We start from the raw sequence: 17,520 nt of genomic DNA, 5'->3' as shown, positions 1-17,520 counted from the left end.
ACAACTTTCAATCATATTATGTGCGATTAGTGGTAAAATAAATGCAAAATTTGTAAGAGAGCTTAATAATAAGCAGACTATATAATAAAATTGAGTTAAATTAAGGTTATGTTGAGACATACTATATTGTTAATTTCTTAAAATGTGCTGCAACATTTTGCAATCGCAATTCGCTGGAAGTGCAAACAAAATGCTCGCTTCGTTGGCAGATCAACTTCTAACTTCCTTTCGCCACAAGTTCGAATTCTAGACGCTTGCTTTCTCACTCTGCTCAGGCTATGGCTATTGCTTTCTCTCTCACTCCCACTGTAGCCTGTGTCAACACTTGTGAACACTCGAAACGGATGTCTGGCCTTACAGCTTTGGACTTGCTGTTTGTCCGTCTGCGTTGTCCCCTCGATCAGCAGCGGAAATGGAGGTCTATAAATGTGCTATATATATATATATATAAATGTATATATATATATTTGTTGTCACAACACGCGTCTCTCTTTCTCACTCTCTTTCTGCAATTATGCAATTTTCAATCATCGCAGTTTAAAGATGCGCAACGTGCAACCGCCGCAACTTTGCAGCACCTGCCACAATCATTCAACATGAAGTGTTGCCCCCCTTCTGCATGTGTGTGTGTGTGTTCGTGTGTGTGTGTGTGTGCGTGACTCGAGTCCCAGTTCCCAGTTTGCCGCAATAGAAGTGCGATGCCATAATTGCAATCGAACAATGGAGCAGGGCAACTTGGAGGCAACAACACCTGAACTCAACTCAAGACTTGCCACAATTACCAGCTGCACACACACGCACACGCACACACACACACATACTCATATATATGTGTGTGCGTGAAAATATTAAAAGTTATAATTAAAAGCAAAGAAAAGCAAAGCAAAGCGAGAATAAAGCTAACGAAGGCCCAACACGAAGCGGCCTTCATCTAATGGCAAATGGGAAAAAACGTTCAACATTCAACGTTCAGAGATGCCTCTAATGTTGCCACAGATTGCAGCAGCGGCAGCAATCGAAGGAGTTGCAAGTTGATGTTGCTTAGAGTTAAAACTATATTCAGTGCAAAACACTTTAAGTATATTAAATGCCAGGCAGAAATGATGAAACTGCAAAGGAGGCAAGAGGCAAGAGGCAGGAGGCAAGAGGCAAGACCAGACGAAGCGACTCAAGTTGGTGCCACAAAACTTAAAGACAACATAATGATGACTAGCAAATTGCATTAGCATTAGCATTGCATTGCCAAATGGAAGGCCAAGGCTGCGACTCGACTTTGCCAGCGGCATGCGGCATGCGGCAAAGTGCCAAAGTGGCAAGTGGCAAGAAACTTCTTCTCAACAGCAATTTCCACATGCCATAACTGCTGCAAGTGGCCAACTAATAGTCGAGTCACTTCGAGCCAGCCAAAAGGAAGTATTTATGATTTACTTAAGCACAAAACGAATGCTGTATAAGCAGAAAAGTTATTTTTCATAAAATTTAATGAAGCGAAATAAAATCGAATTAATGAAAATTATAGGAGTTAAAATAGTGGGGATTATTAAATTGGTAAATCAAATTCAATTGATTAAACTTATACTATAATAAAATTCAATTCCTTTTAACGTATGCGTAAAGGAAAACTTGTAGTGCAAATCAAATAAGAGATTAAAATGAAAAACTAAAAATTGTATTTATTTTGACTAAAATATTTTATTGGCAAAAAATAAAGTAATACTAAAAATGTATTTAAGCAAATCTTTTAAAAATATTCTTTAAACTGCTTTTCAAGTTTTCACATTTCCAAATTCCCGTTTGTTGCAAGCAACTTTACGCGTCAGCAGCGGCAAACCGAGGTAGTAAAAAAATAAGGAAGCCAACAGTTGTCTATTACAAAATGAAATTTTTGTGGCTGTGGCAACGTTTTGGAAAACTGACTCAAAAAGTTGCTGCAACAGGCAGCAGAAACGAGTTGCGAAAGTTGCGAGTGGCAAAACAGTTTTTGGACATGCATAAAACAAATGACTTAGAACACAAACTTGTTCTGCAGTGCAAAGTGAGTCGAAGTAAGTGTGTGTGTGTGTGTGTGCTATTAAATGCCGTTACTAATTTGTAAAGTTGACACCCACTTAAAATGAACATCAGCTTGGCAGAGAACGAGTTGCTGTTGCTGCTGTTGCTGTGATTTGGCGTGAATTGCATGCGATATGATTGAAACAGAAACGAAATCAGGCTGACTGCTTGTCAAGTGCAGGAGTTGCTGCCGCTGCCGCAAGTTGCAAGTTGCAAGTTGCAAGTTGCAAAGTCACATTTCGCATTCGTTGCGCATTTAGAAAAACGAAAACGGAACAACACGAGTAGAATGTATTTTGTGTGTTTCTTAAAACCGGAAATTTATTGCATAACAAGTTGAATGTAGCTTAATAGCCGTGATATGAAAAGTGTGCATCCAGCTGAGTTCGCCTGTCTAAGACTGCGTTGCCTCAAGGTTGTTTATATACTAAATATACTGTATGGTATACTATATAGTTGATTGGAAAGTGCAGCTTCCCTTCTGCTCGAAAGCAAGCGAAGCAAGTAAAAAAACTGCAGTCGAATGTGCGCGACTGTGAAATATCCACTATCCAATATTGAACAATACCAGTATTGTGTGGTATTAAATTGAAAATATACTAAATTAATATACAACAAAAATACTATACTAAAGGACACATTTGGTATATCGCTGAAGTGCTACATTACAAATATATAGAAGATTTGTCAGCCAAAGCAGCGAAAATAGTGAAGGTCATAATTGGTATATCTTTGAAGTACGTTACATATATACAATAAAGGTCAATATATACTAGATTGTCAGAGAAATCAATAAACAGTGAAATATACCAAAGGCCAAATTTGGTATATCGTTAAAGTAATATATTAGAAATATACCATAGAGGTAACAATATACCAGATTGTCAGCAAAAGCAGCAAAAATACTGATATATACTGAAGGTCAAATTTGGTATATCTTTGAAGTACGTTATAAATATACAATAAAGGTCAATATATACCAGACTGTTAGAGAAATCAATAAAATACTGAAATATACCATAGGACTTATTCCGTATATTGTTAAAGCACTACCTTCGAACCACAGAGCTTAAAAAATACCAGGTTGTCAGCCAAAGCCGCAAAAATACTGAAATATACCGAAGGTCATATTTGGTATATCGTTGAAGTGCATTAGAAATATAACATAGAGGATAAAATAGACCAGATTGTCGGAGAAAGCAGCAAAATTGGTTGGTATATTGTTAAAATACTGCATTAGAAATATACCATAAAAGTTAAAATATACCAGAATGTCAGTAGGCGTAATTTGATATACAAAAGTATTTTCTAAATAACTTGTTCAATTTTGAACTGATTAAAAAAACAAATTCTCAGGAATCATAAATTCTATGAGGAGATTACATTCCCTGCAGCCACAACGTTATAATACCCTTCCATCCTGTGGGTAGCGGGTATAAAAACGGGTGTGGTTGCTTTTTTTCGAGTTGCCCACGCTCAGCAGTTGAGTTGCAGTTGCAGTTGCCACAAGTACTTGTGGCAGGTCACACACTGCGCCACATTTCATAAATTCTTCTTGGAAGTGCCATGCAAAGTGCCCACAATGAAGAACACTGAGAATTTGGAGCTTCAAAGTTGTGGGAGTGGAGCAGCTCAATCGCTGTTCGTTGTTCGTTGTTCGTTGTTTTCGTTGCTGTTCGATTGTGTGGCGCATGTTGCTTGGCTGGCTGGCTGGTTGGCAATTTGATTTCAATCAGCTGTGTGGGCTGCAGCGTCGCCTCGTTCCTGGAACGTAGCTGCAACAGCGATGCGATGCGATGCGACGCGACGCGACGCGGAAGTTATGCGAGGCAAAGTCGAAGAGGCCAAAGTCGAAGCCATTAGCTTGGACTTGTAGCTGGACTTGTAGCTAGACAAAGAACAGGAGTCATTAGAGCGCATTTGAGACGCGGAATGTGGCGGATAACAACAGCGACCAACGTACAGCGAACAGATAGCTGCTGCAACTAGGGGCACGGTCAGTTCACAGTGTGGCAAGTGCAGCGTTGCATGATTTATGGCAATTATGATGATGATGATGCGGCTTCAATGCGCCTCTACGAAATTACAATTAATTGCAAAATGCTGACCCTCTCTCTATGCAGAGAATGCCAGCTCTCTCTCTCTCTCTCTCCCTCTCTCTCTAATGTTCTCTCCCACTCTGCGGCATAAGTTAATGACAGGGCTCTTCTGCAGGGCTCTCTGCATTGTTTTATTGATAGAATGTGTTGCCAATGAAAGTGTTTCGATTAGCATAGTTTATTATTGCATTTATTAGAGCAGATTAAGTGGCAAGTGCAGCAAAAGCAGCGCGCACTCAGTAATTAGCATTCAAGTTCATTCAACTTGGCCAACGCAAGGGAATCAAACTACAAAGCATGAAGCATACTAATGACACTTGCCGAAGAAATAGATTTATGTTCACTACAAAAGCAATCGATGTTGAAGCATTAAAGTTAGTAAACAAAATTGTTTCAAAGTTACAGAATTTAAAGTTAACAAAAATTGTTAATTTAAGATTGGAAATACATGCTGAATTTAAGCTTTACATATGTAGTTAAAAAGCTAAGTAAGACTGAAAGCAGTAGAATGCAGTTAAAAGCTCTTAATAAAATTGTTGGCATACAGTTTGACTTTAACATGAAAATAATTTAAAAATGCATATGATTTTTCTACATTTAAATCTTTTTAAAAATAGAGAAATAAATAGAGCTAAATACATGCTGAATTTAAGCTTAAAAAAGTTTTTATTAAGCAAGACTGAAAGTAGTTGAAAGCACGTAATCAAACTGAAACATTGTAAATTAAAAAAAAACATTTCAAATCAACTAAATAATTTGAAGCCAATGTTTTTAAATGAAATTAGTTAGTAAAATATTGAAAGCACATTAAAAGCTTAATTAATGAATGGTAGATTAAATACATAGTGAACAACTATTAGATATTGGAAATATTGTTTAATAAATAGTTGTAGATATAAAATATATGATGCAAATATATAGTTATAAATATATTATTATTTATTTTATATAAATATATATTATAGGCAATTGAAAGCGTGACAGAAATGAATGTGTTTCGATTCCAATGAAAGTGTTTCGATTAGCATAGTTTATTATTGCATTTATTAGAGCAGATTAAGTGGCAAGTGCAGCAAAAGCAGCGCGCACTCAGTAATTAGCATTCAAGTTCATTCAACTTGGCCAACGCAAGGGAATCAAACTACAAAGCATGAAGCATACTAATGACACTTGCCGAAGAAATAGATTTATGTTCACTACAAAAGCAATCGATGTTGAAGCATTAAAGTTAGTAAACAAAATTGTTTCAAAGTTACAGAATTTAAAGTTAACAAAAATTGTTAATTTAAGATTGGAAATACATGCTGAATTTAAGCTTTACATATGTAGTTAAAAAGCTAAGTAAGACTGAAAGCAGTAGAATGCAGTTAAAAGCTCTTAATAAAATTGTTGGCATACAGTTTGACTTTAACATGAAAATAATTTAAAAATGCATATGATTTTTCTACATTTAAATCTTTTTAAAAATAGAGAAATAAATAGAGCTAAATACATGCTGAATTTAAGCTTAAAAAAGTTTTTATTAAGCAAGACTGAAAGTAGTTGAAAGCACGTAATCAAACTGAAACATTGTAAATTAAAAAAAAAACATTTCAAATCAACTAAATAATTTGAAGCCAATGTTTTTAAATGAAATTAGTTAGTAAAATATTGAAAGCACATTAAAAGCTTAATTAATGAATGGTAGATTAAATACATAGTGAACAACTATTAGATATTGGAAATATTGTTTAATAAATAGTTGTAGATATAAAATATATGATGCAAATATATAGTTATAAATATATTATTATTTATTTTATATAAATATATATTATAGGCAATTGAAAGCGTGACAGAAATAATTCTAAGTCCCTTTACAAATGCAGAGTAATTATTCAGAAATCTTTATAGACAATTCTTGCGAATATTTTAGACAATTATTTTAAAAGGAATATTTAGTAAGCGGCGAGTGTTGGATTTGTGGCAATTAAAGCACATTAAAAGCTGCGGGCATTTAAAAGCTATTAGCATTGCTGAAAGCACGTTCCTGGAAGAGCTTTAAAGCTCTGTCATTTGAGGCTGATGCTGAAAGGCAACAAGTGTGGGAAGCGAGGCGAGATGGATGGTTGAGGAGTGGGCATAATTGCGAATACGTGTAAATTGTGAATAACTCAAGATGTTGCCACAAATGAACATGACAACTAGTTGCCCCTTACATGCAACTGCTAGTTGTTGTGTGTGTGTGTGTGTGTGTGTTTGTTTGTGTGTGTGTTATCTTATCAGTTTGTTGGATTGGTGTGCTGTTGTATTTTTAGCCGTGGCATCGCTCATTACAACACGCCTGACACTTTACCAGCTGCAACTGTTGCTGGCGCTTGCAAACAGCAACCACAGCAAGGAGGAGGCTCATTAAAAATTGTGGCAATTTAAAAGTTTGTGCCGGCCTATTTTTATTTTTAAATGCAAAACTCGCGCTGGCCGCACGACAAGACAATCAGGACATGGAAATAATTGAATGCGCCAGCAACAACAGCAACAGCAACAGCAACAGTTGCTGCAACAGCAGAGCGCGAGGCATGGCTAAAGATGCCACATGAAGATGACCAATTTGCTTGCTACATGGCAACATGCCACAGCAACACAGCAAACAGCGTGAGGCAGCAACCGGCTCGATAAGCAAATGCGGCCACTTGCAACTTGCCTCATTCTCTCTGTGTGTGTGTGTGTGTGTGTATGTGTGTGCTCCTAAGTGGCCCATTGTGGCTCATTTTGCAGTTGCAATTTTAAAAACCAGCATTTAATTAAACCACAGCAGGACATTGCCACAAAGAGAGAAGGAAGAGAGCGGTGCAGGAAGCGCAGTTGAAGGCGGACTCAGCTCTGACTGCCGCACGTGACGTTGCAAGGGGCAACTGGGAGTGGTGGAAAAGGGAGGGGGAAGGAAAGGGGGGAATGGAATCCCATGTTGCATGCTGAATGATTGTGCATGTTTCTGTTGTCTTCTCTTTCGCTCTCTCTCTCTTTCTCTGTTTGCTGTGTGTTTGCCAAGAATTATGTTGTGTGTGATTTTTATGGCATTTTACACACAAACAAAGGCATGCCACACACAAACACACGCACATACATACACACACACAACTGCAACAACATCTGAAACAACAACTATGCAACAACAACACATTGCCACACTCAACAACGCACTGCAAATACTTTTCATTTGCAGCTCGAATGCAACACGCAAAGATCAATGCTAAGGACATTCGCACAGCGGCAGCACGACGTGGCAGTTACCCTGTAAATATCAGACAGCTAAGTAGTAGTTAGAAAAGCGCTAAGCGGTGTCAACAAAAGAAGCAAAAGCTATCTTGAATGTGAGTGATTCTTTTTTTTCAATTTTGAACTTTAATTAACTTGAATACCACTTTAATTAGAGCTAAGAATGATTTTGGAATTATTTTTCTATTTTAAGATAATTGCAAAAATAAACGAATTCAGAGACAAGCCAAAAATGAACGAATTTAGATATGTATTTTTATAGTAAAACAGAAAAAACTCCTTAAATTAATCTTGTCTCTAGCATATTTCATATGTGAACATATATGAACAACAGTTCTAACATTTGTATTTGACAGCAACAAAAGCAAAAGTTAAGCTTAAAGTGAGTGAGCTTAAAGTGAGTGAGCTTAAAGTAAGAGAAAAGTGAGTAGCAAGCTTGGAAATATTAAAAAGAAAGTTAAGCTAAAAGTTATATAAAAAGATCAAGGCAAATAAAGCTGAAATTCTAGTATTAAGCACGAGGCATAAAGCAAAGTAAATTTAGCACTAAAAATAGAACAAATTATTATTATTATTCTTATTAAAAGGGCAGATTTATGTAGTAGAAATAGTAGCAGCAAAAGAAGCTAATACAAAAGAGGTAATAACATTAAAAGCAGCAGCAAAACATGAACTCAGCTGCTATTTTTACAGGGTATCAGCTGGGTGCATGCAACACGCTGTGGCATGATTGATGGCAACACTGTTGTCATTGGTTTGTGTGCTTGCCCAAACATTAATAAAAGTAGCAGCAGCAGCAGCAGCAGTAGCAGCAACAGTTGCCGTTGTTTTGTTGCGGCTGCAAACGAATGACTTAGGCAACGAACTTGCGCTGATTTGTTGTTGTTTGCATGCCAAATGTTTTGATGGGCAGCTGCTGCTGCTGCTGTTGTTGCTCATAATTTATTGCAATCAAATGGAAATTGTTGCGGCAGCTTCATTAGGCAGCTATTAGCTGTTTAATGGCCAAGAGAAGGCCAAGAACTGGCCTAGAGAAGATGAACCAAAGAGAGAGGGAGAGGAGGAAAGGAATTTAATGGCCACTGCGCCAGTTGGCACCTGAAGTGTACCAATTGTTGCAGCAGTTGCTGTTGTTGTTGTTGTTGTTGTTACTGCTGGCCCTAACTGTTTAGGCCATTAGGCAAATCGGCTTAGAAAGCTGGCCAATTCGAATTACTGAAAAGAAATTACGCGCATTTGCAACAATTATTTGCCATTATCAATAAAATGGCAAAGTCTTTTCTCTCTCTTTATCTTTATCTCTCTCTCTCTCTCTTCTGCTGCTTTCGTAATTGAAAGAAAGTTGGAAAAACCAATAGAAGAATTGAATTGCGCTCGTAATGTGTGCGTAAATTAAGCGACTGAAAGAAAGCACAAAGAAGAGAGCCGCAGACTCTGAGAACTTGCCAACTGATGCGGGCAGAGTGAGAGAGCAAGAGAGAGAGAGAGAGAGAGAGAGCTAGAGCGGGTGATAGAGATTACGAGTCTGAATGAATGAGTGTTATTTGTTTAAGTTGGCTTTAACAGCTTGCGGCCGTTGCCGTTAGTTGACCTGGTTAACAGACGCTGAGATAAGCGTTAGAATACAGCAACAACAGCAACAGCAGCAGTAAAGCGGAAATCAAGCAAACGGGCAACAACAACAACTAAAAGATCTTTGAGAAATGACTGCATAACTCTTTTGGCCAAGTTAAGAGCAGACAGCAGATCGGCAATGTGATAGAAACTGTTTTGTTGCTTAAACTTCAAGTTGCTGTTGCTGTTGTTGTTGTTGTTGCTATTGCTTTCAGCCGTTGCCATTGCTGTTGCTGTTGCTGTTGCCCCGATTGCCCATCACAATGGGGCACATTGAAATGTGCCTTCTTTCGATTTGAATTGTGCACAAAATTGTTGCTGTTGTTGTTGTTGTTGTTGTTGTTGTTGTTGCCCCTTTGAGTGTCCGTCTGCTTGACTGGGGCGGCACACAAAGGTCGCCACATAATCCGCAACAGTCATCGGCAAATGCTACGCACGTAGCCACCAACTGTTGCTGGCGATGTCGATGTGGTTGCTGCTGTTGCTGCCTTCGTAAAGGAAATAAGTGGACGAACGCGACTGACAGAGCCTGTCATTAGTGCCCCAGCATCATCATCATCATCATCATCATCATCATCATCATCATCATTCTTCATCATTAACTGCTTCATCATCATTGCGATTTGATCAAGTTGAATGCTAATGCATTTGGCATTTTGTTTGCTCAACGCTCGTGATCTGATCTGCCGACTTCTTCTTGCATGTTAATGACGCACAAATCCCTACCTCCCTACCCTCCCTACCCTCCCCGCACAAAGGGCCAAAGCAACTTCTTTTGCTGTGGCTCTGTGGCGCATCTTCTGAGCTTCTGAGAATGACACTTTTCGTGCGGAATTCCTTGAAATTAATCATATTTCGTTAGTCCAACAACAGAATGCTGCAGCAAACACTGCTTTGCAGTTGAGTGCATGAAATATTGCTGCCGCACCTAACTATATCTATCTTTCATAAGCTTATCTTTTTTATAGTATATAAGAATGGAATGTAGAATTCGATTTTTCAACTTTAAGCACATTTTCTTCAATGAATACAATTTCGTTTTACAATGAAATGATGCGACTAAGATCTTCAGTCTAAGATAATAAATTTGTCTTGCTTAAACTTTAATTGAAAAGGCAAATCAATTGTATTTGTTTTCATTTCTAATTGCAATTTATCAGCATAGAATGCAATTGATATGTCAATATATTCTGGAATGAATATAAGAAATGAACGTTGATTTAATCTAGAAATCTACTAATTTGGTTGCCTAAAATAATTGTTATTCATTTTAAATTTTTTTGATAAATGCATTAGTTGTATTTGCATTTAAAATTTGTCAACAACTGATATAAAAATATAAACGTAAACGTAAACGTTAAATAAAATCAACATGATTCATTTAAGCTTTATTCTATTAAACAATCAATTGCATTTTTAAATGAAATCTTATCTGTTAAATAGTTTAATTTTATTTATTGCCTAAAAAAGGTGAATGTAAAACTTGAACTTCAAACTTTTAAATAGTTTAGTCAGCTAGTAAAATTTGCTGAATGAAATTTGCTGAATGTGATTCATTTTAATTTCTTTGCATTTTGAAACTAATCTTTACAAAGTTTACTTTTGATTTAAAATAAAATAAAAATAGAAATGTAAAAATGAAAATTTTGAATAGATTTCTTTGATTTCAACTCTCTTTGATTAAGCAATAAATTGTAGTTTTAACTGCATTGGCTTGAATTGTGTTTGTTATCGATTGCAAGCGCAGCACTTGGCCCAGTTAATTAAAGTGAGTCAGGTGGCAAGTTCGCTGTGGGAAAGTGCGTTGGCTGCCGTCTTGCTTGTGCTCTTTCTCTTTTTATTGGCAGCAATAGCAAAGCAACGAAGCAACGAAGCAGCGTGTGGCAGTTGCAACGATTAGAAGTCGCTGCACAACATTGGCTGCGGCAACAATGAGCCAGCAAATGCGGTCACATCACATCAAAGTGGGCCAAGTCCCACACACACACACACACATCGAAAGACTGTTGTTGGCTGATTGTCAAAAGATTTGGTGTGGCTGGCAAACATGCAGCAAAAGGCGGTGGTGGGAGGGGGAGACATGCAAATGCTGCAACTTGTGGGTCAGAGAACTGAGAGAGTTCGTTTTTTTTTTCTTTTATTTTTTTGTTTTGTCTTTTTTTTGGGGATACCTCGCGCTTGGCGAGATTTTTATTTTGTCGGTCTCTGGCTCATTTGACGCCATTTGGCCGACGCTGCAGCTTTTTTTGGTCTTGGCCGACAAATCAAACCAGTTTCGACCAAGTTGCAACACGTTGCACTCTCCACCTTTCCCCAAGCTGCTCTTTCTTTTTGCCTGTCGACTAAATGAGTTTTTGCGGTCAACTGTGGGGGCGATGATCAAATGCATGCCAGTGTTGTGCAGCCGCCTATCGATAACTCCAGTTGTTATCGATCAGTCATTAATGCTTGAGCAACTGTTTGCAATTTATGTAATTAATGTTTGATCAACTATTTGAAAAGTGATTTTCGTTGCTATCTAATTAAATTTCGACATTTATTTTAGATTTTGGCTTTTCGCTTAATTTATCGGTCGCTTTTATAAAATACTTTTTACTTATCGAAATCATGCATATTTTTAAGCAACTTTTCACTTATTGAAAACTTATAACTTATTTACGCTGTTGGCTTTTCCATAAATCTATCGATTACTTTTCAAGAATACCTTTTACTTATCGAAAACTTGTCGGATTTAAAAAAAAACATTTATTTTGCTATTTTGTATTTTAATTGCTTAGCGACAACAGCTTTTGTCCTTGGGCCATAATTATCGATAGTTTTGTGCAATGCAATTGTGCAAATTAATCGATCAGAGAGCGAGAGCGGGGGCTAGAGAAAGAGATGGAGAAACTGCTTTCAGAAGCCTCGCAGCGACAGTTTGAAATGTGATTGCTACGCTTGATTTTTACAACCCAATTGCGGTCATTCAATTTGTTCGGCCAGCTTAACGATTTGCTCTGCTCTCCATCTTCCCCGCAATTTCTTCTCCCCTTTCTGTTGTGTGGTCTCTTTGCTGTGCTCTGATTTTCACTTTGACATTGCGGCGTTTAGTTTTCTTTTCAATTTGTCTATGCGTATGTTACATTTTATTCAATTTTCTAATTTTTTGTTTTCTTTAATTTCGATTTCTATTTCTGTTTCTATTTATATTTGTATTTATATTTGTATTTGTATTTGTATTTAAATTTCTTTAATTATGTTTTTATATTCTATTTATGTTTTCTACTTTTATTTATTTTTCTATTTTCTATTTATATTTTGTAGTTTTTGTTTATATTTCTATTTTCCTTACTATTCATATTTTACATTCCAATTTCTATATTTATTTATATTTTAAAATTGTATCCTACTTTTTATTTATTTTTCATATTACAATTTATACTTATATTTTTTTTTCTATTTCTATTCCCATTTTATAATTTCTTTCATTATTTTGTTGTCTAGTTTTTACATATATTTAATTTTCAATTCCCTATCAACTTCTATTTTATATTTCATATTTTCACTTCTAATTTCTATATACATTTACTATTTCTTCTTCTTGTTTATATTTCTCTATTTTTGTTGCTTTATTTTGCTGCACTTTTTGTTGCACTCGTTCTAAATGTGTCGCACAAACATGTGTCTCTTCCCTTAAACTCATTTCCCTCGCTTTCTAGCTTTCCACTTTTCCGCTCCAGCTGTCAATAGAGTGCGACGTGCGCTGTCAAAGGTTTTCAGACATTTCCAAATGCTTGAGAACTTTTCATTTTCATTTTTATACGAATATGTTGCTGTTGTCGCCCTTGTTGTTGTTGTTGTTGCTGCTGTTGTGGATTTTTATAATGCGCCTCGTTGCTGGCACGACCTAAGACAATTTCTGTCCAGCAACAACAGCGACAGCATGAAGAAACAACAAAAAACGCCAAACTCTTTACCAATTTTACTTCGATGGCGTCTCATTCACATGCCACTCAGGCAGCTGGCAGAGCGGGAGGCGAGGCGAGGCGAGGGAAGCACACAAAACATTTGCCACGGCATCGTGGCTAAAAATTCATTGGCATGCCAACATGTGCTGGGCCGTTGTCATATGTTCCGCCTCCTCCTCTTCCTCCTTCTCCTTCTTCTCTGCTCCTGTCTACGGTTTTATTTAGCACTTTGTTGGTTGCTGGTTGCTGGTTGCTGCTGCCTCCTTTGACAATCGCGACTTTTTCCAACATGTTCCAAATGTCGCATCGCCTCAAAGTTGCAGTCCGTCTGTCTGTCCGTCTGTCCGTCTGTCTTTTTGGTTGTTTCGTGCAAACGTGCTCGACATGCACAGAATTCAATAAATAAAATGATTTCGGTGAAAGCGAAGTCTCCTCTCTATGTTATATGTAGAACCAACTTCAACAGCAGCAACAGCTAACAGCAACAGCAATCGTGTCGCTACTAATGGTTAATACACCTCCTCCTCCTCTTCTTCCACCTCCTCCCTCTCTGCCTTCCATTAAATGTTTTGCATAGTTGAATTTGTTACTTTACTATATAACGATTTCCCATGCTTTCTCAGCTTTTTTTCTCTTATCTGTTTTTTGCTTTTATAGCCAAAACGCGACTCGTAAAAGCAAAGTCAAGCCCGCTCTTTATGGCTCGAAACGTTTTGCAGCTTAGCGTAATTTATGAATTGTTTAGCAGCTCAATGAAAATGAAATGAATAATGCCAAAAGCATAATCAATCTTCAAACAGTCTCTAGCTTACTTTTCGATGCAGAGGGTATTTCAGTTGCTTGAGCTGGAGTGAATTCTTTGCATAAACTGAATCGAAAGCAGCCAGTATTCTCTTTACTGTATAATTAAGTTCAGCTTTAAAATCTAGATTTAATATAATGAGCAAATAAATAAATCTTCTTATTCTTTGACTAAGTTATATAGTATTTATCTTGTTTTATTTCTATATCTAATTCTATTTCCATTGCTTTTTATTTTTATATTTTTATTTCTATTTCAATTTTTATTTCTATTTCTATTTCTACTTCTCATTTATATTTCTGTTTTCTTTTTGTCGCACTAACATTCCTACTTTTATTTTCCTCTTGCTTACATTTCATCTCAAACAGCTCAAAATTTTTTGTAGATATAAATAACTACAGGGTATCTGGCTAGTCAGGCTGACATGTGAACATAAAAGTACATAAACATATTTCTCTTTTTAGAAACTTACCTTAATTTGTAGTCTGCTTAAGATTTGCTTTCGTTGTGATATCTGAAAGTAAAAGCCAAAAAAATGATATTTGATTAATCAAAAAAGTTTCGAGAGCTGAACAAAATAATAATAAATAGAATAACAAATACGAAAATACCAACAAAGAGCAAAAATAATAAATAAAAAGAACACGAGCACAAAGTAAAATTCAGGCTTGGGCTTGGTGAGTTTGTCGCTTAAGTCTTTTGTTTGGCTCGCTACGTTTTTTGTTCAGTTGTGTTTATTTTTTGTAATACGCTCATAAAATGGCCAAGAACAGCAAATTGGCGCAATGCAGAGCCATGCGCCATGAAAATGGAGGCGAAAAACCCGCATCGCATCGCAGCCATCGGCGCTCGATTATGCTACTTTTTTTTTGTTTTGAGTTTTTTTTTTGTTGTACTTGAGGTTATCCCATGAAGCGACGCACATCGCGTCGGTGTTGTGTGGTAAATTACCGTTACTTAATGACACACGACACGTACCACGGCGATATTTCTGAGCAGAAGCAGCAGCAGCAACAGCAGCAGCAGAGAACGCGGCCCGCTTCAAACGTGCTGCAGACTCGAGCGCTGAGATAAGCGATGGCAACTGGCAACAGAGGCAAATGGCAACTGGCAACAGAGGCAACTGGCTCTAGTTGCCGCCAGTTGGAGGCTTGTTGCCCAGAATCATAATGGCAGCGAGCTTGCGATCCCAGTGAAAGTTAATTGAATTGGGCAGTCAGCTAACAGCAACAGCAACAACAAGAGCAGCAGCAATATCATCAGCATCAACATCAACATCAACATTAGCTTCAGTTTGAAGTCCGCTGCTTGATGCTAATGCCACATGGCCAGAAGCTGACACTGATGTTGCTGTTGTTGTTGTTGTTGTGGTTGCAGCTATTGCTGCAGCTGCTGTGATCCGTTGATTGGTTCATCTGCTTGGCCCTGGGAGCTGCTCCGAGCTACGCCGAGCTGTTGCTTTGATGAGCTGCTGCCGCGATCACTTAATTGCACAGACAGAGAGAGAGCAATAGATACAAAATTTACTTCGATTGCTGCCTAGTGATGCGCACTTGGCTTTTTTAGTGTCAAGCAGAGAAGTTCAACAAACTATGAAAAATAATTTGGAATTCTATTCAAAAATTATATTCAACTGACAAAAATTTAATGTTGGCAAAAAAGCACTTTAAATAACATTTTAAAAAAATGTATTCAAATGTTGAATCAATGTTATAAGATGTCGCAATTGAATCAACAAGATTTATCCTGGAATCAAGATTAAATAAAATTCTACAAAAATGCTTGGTTGCCCAATCTTGAAATTCTAGATTCAAGATTATAATCTTGTTTCAAGAATGGTAAAATTTCAAAATTGATATTTAAGGTTGTATAAATTGATCGATTTCACACAATACAAGTGAAATAATTTGGAAATGTTCTGCGAGTATTTGCAACTAATGGTTTCATTTTAGCTTGGAAACAACTATTGTATTCTAACATATTCTAAGGATAACAAATTATAAATGTTTTTAGAGCCCGAACAAAAAAGCAATAATTGTAAATAAATGCCGCCACATAATAAACCATAAATACAAAAGTTATCGCTGCTGGATATCAGAGCGTACGATATTGACGAAATTTATGAACTATTTTTCAGCTGTGGTAATTGCTGAGCACGTAAACGGAAATTTGTTAAAAATACCTTTGGTTTTTTTTTTTTCGTTTTTTGTTGCCTTGCGGCAAAGTTGCCAACACTGCTCTGAATGCGGTGCGCTAATCTAACGGCGACTGAACTTAACAAATATCTAACAAAAGAGCACAGAGAAAAAAAAGACTGAGAGAAAAGAACAGGACAGAAAAGAAGGTAAATCCGAAAACCTAACGATGTTCAACGCATAATCAGCAGCGCTCGATCTCTGTTATCGCCAACACTGAGGCTGAGACTGAGCTTAAGAATTGAGTGCGGTGGCGAAGGCGGTGGTGGCAGTGGCAGAGGCAGAGGCAGAGGCAGAAGTTAGCCCCAAGTTTCATGGAAACCTTTTCTGATATCTCGTACAGAATTGCGTTCGCTTCGCATAAATTGTTCGCTCCCCCTTACCTACGCCTTCTATTCTTTATAATAAACAAAAACACAAGAAAAGAGGAGAAAAAAATGTAGTGTAGAAACATAGATAGAAAAAATTGTTATGCATGGCAATTTTCCATTTTGAGGCCTCTGCCTCTGCCTCTGCCTCTGCCGCTGCCTTTGCGTCTTGTGTTTTTTAATGCCATGAATTACATTTGCCGTTTGCCAAAGAATCCGATGCGGAGACGGCGGCCAAGAAATCATCCTCAGCTGTGGCCATTGTTGTGGCAATGCAACAAAAGCGGCAATCGGCAAACTTGCAACTGCAAACTTGCAACTGCAACTGGGCGGCAGGGCCAGGGCCAAAAGTAAAATATATTTTAAACACCAGCTAAGCTAGGTGTGCGAGTGTGATGATATCTTCGGCTAGTTGCTTCTAGGTATACACTGAGACAAATTTGTGGGGAGTGAGACCTAGAACTATTTGATTTTGACAGACAACAGCGAATGTCTAAATTTGATTATTATTATAATTGTGTGTCTTCAGGAAAATAAATGAAACAGACACAAGGAGTTATAAAGTATATATATTCTTCTAGGTATATAGCCATGTCCGTCTGTCTGTCTGTCTGTCCGTCCGTTTAAACACCTAGATTTCAGAGACTACTGCAATAGGGTCTTAGCTGCTTTGGCTGATCATTTGGTATGTTTATGAATATATCAAATATTGCTTTGGTGATATTGTTGTATTTGTACGGTATATTAATTCGGTATATTTTAAAAATACTACCGCACTGGGTGTATCTAAAATCAAATTTTGCATTTGCTGATGACATATTTCAACAAGTAAGAAAGTTACAGTCGAGTGTGCTCGACTGTGAGATACCAGCTACCCATTTTTAATAAAGGCAAAATATTGCGGTATCATTTTGAAAATATACCGAAAATACTTAAAAAATACTAAAAATATACCAAATGGTATGTTTGGTATATCAATATAGTACCACATTCAAAATATACCATAGACGGCTCAATATACCAGATTGTCAGCCAAAGTAACTAAGACCCTTATAAGTAGGCGTTTTTGCCCATACAAAAGTATTTCTTTTATAACTTCCACAATTTTTATCTGATCGCAACCAAATTTTCAGGAATCATAACTACTATAGTTATTATTATATATACCAAAATTCGCAACTCTAG

General features: G+C 37.1%; 1 protein-coding gene across 1 annotated transcript in view; it reads right to left on the bottom strand.

Moving 5' to 3' along the window:
- LOC133848539 (uncharacterized) overlaps positions 1 to 17,520 on the bottom strand; it is a 51,762-nt gene that overhangs the window by 11,583 nt on the left and 22,659 nt on the right. Inside the window, exon 3 of the mRNA XM_062284155.1 lies at positions 14,245 to 14,286. The gene's annotated coding sequence lies outside the window, so the exon portion shown is untranslated. The remainder of the gene's footprint in view (positions 1 to 14,244; positions 14,287 to 17,520) is intronic.

This window comes from Drosophila sulfurigaster, chromosome X (assembly GCF_023558435.1).
Source record: "Drosophila sulfurigaster albostrigata strain 15112-1811.04 chromosome X, ASM2355843v2, whole genome shotgun sequence".
In the NCBI taxonomy this organism is placed as follows: Eukaryota; Metazoa; Arthropoda; class Insecta; order Diptera; family Drosophilidae; genus Drosophila; species Drosophila sulfurigaster.
This window is presented reverse-complemented; position numbering and strand designations above follow the sequence as displayed.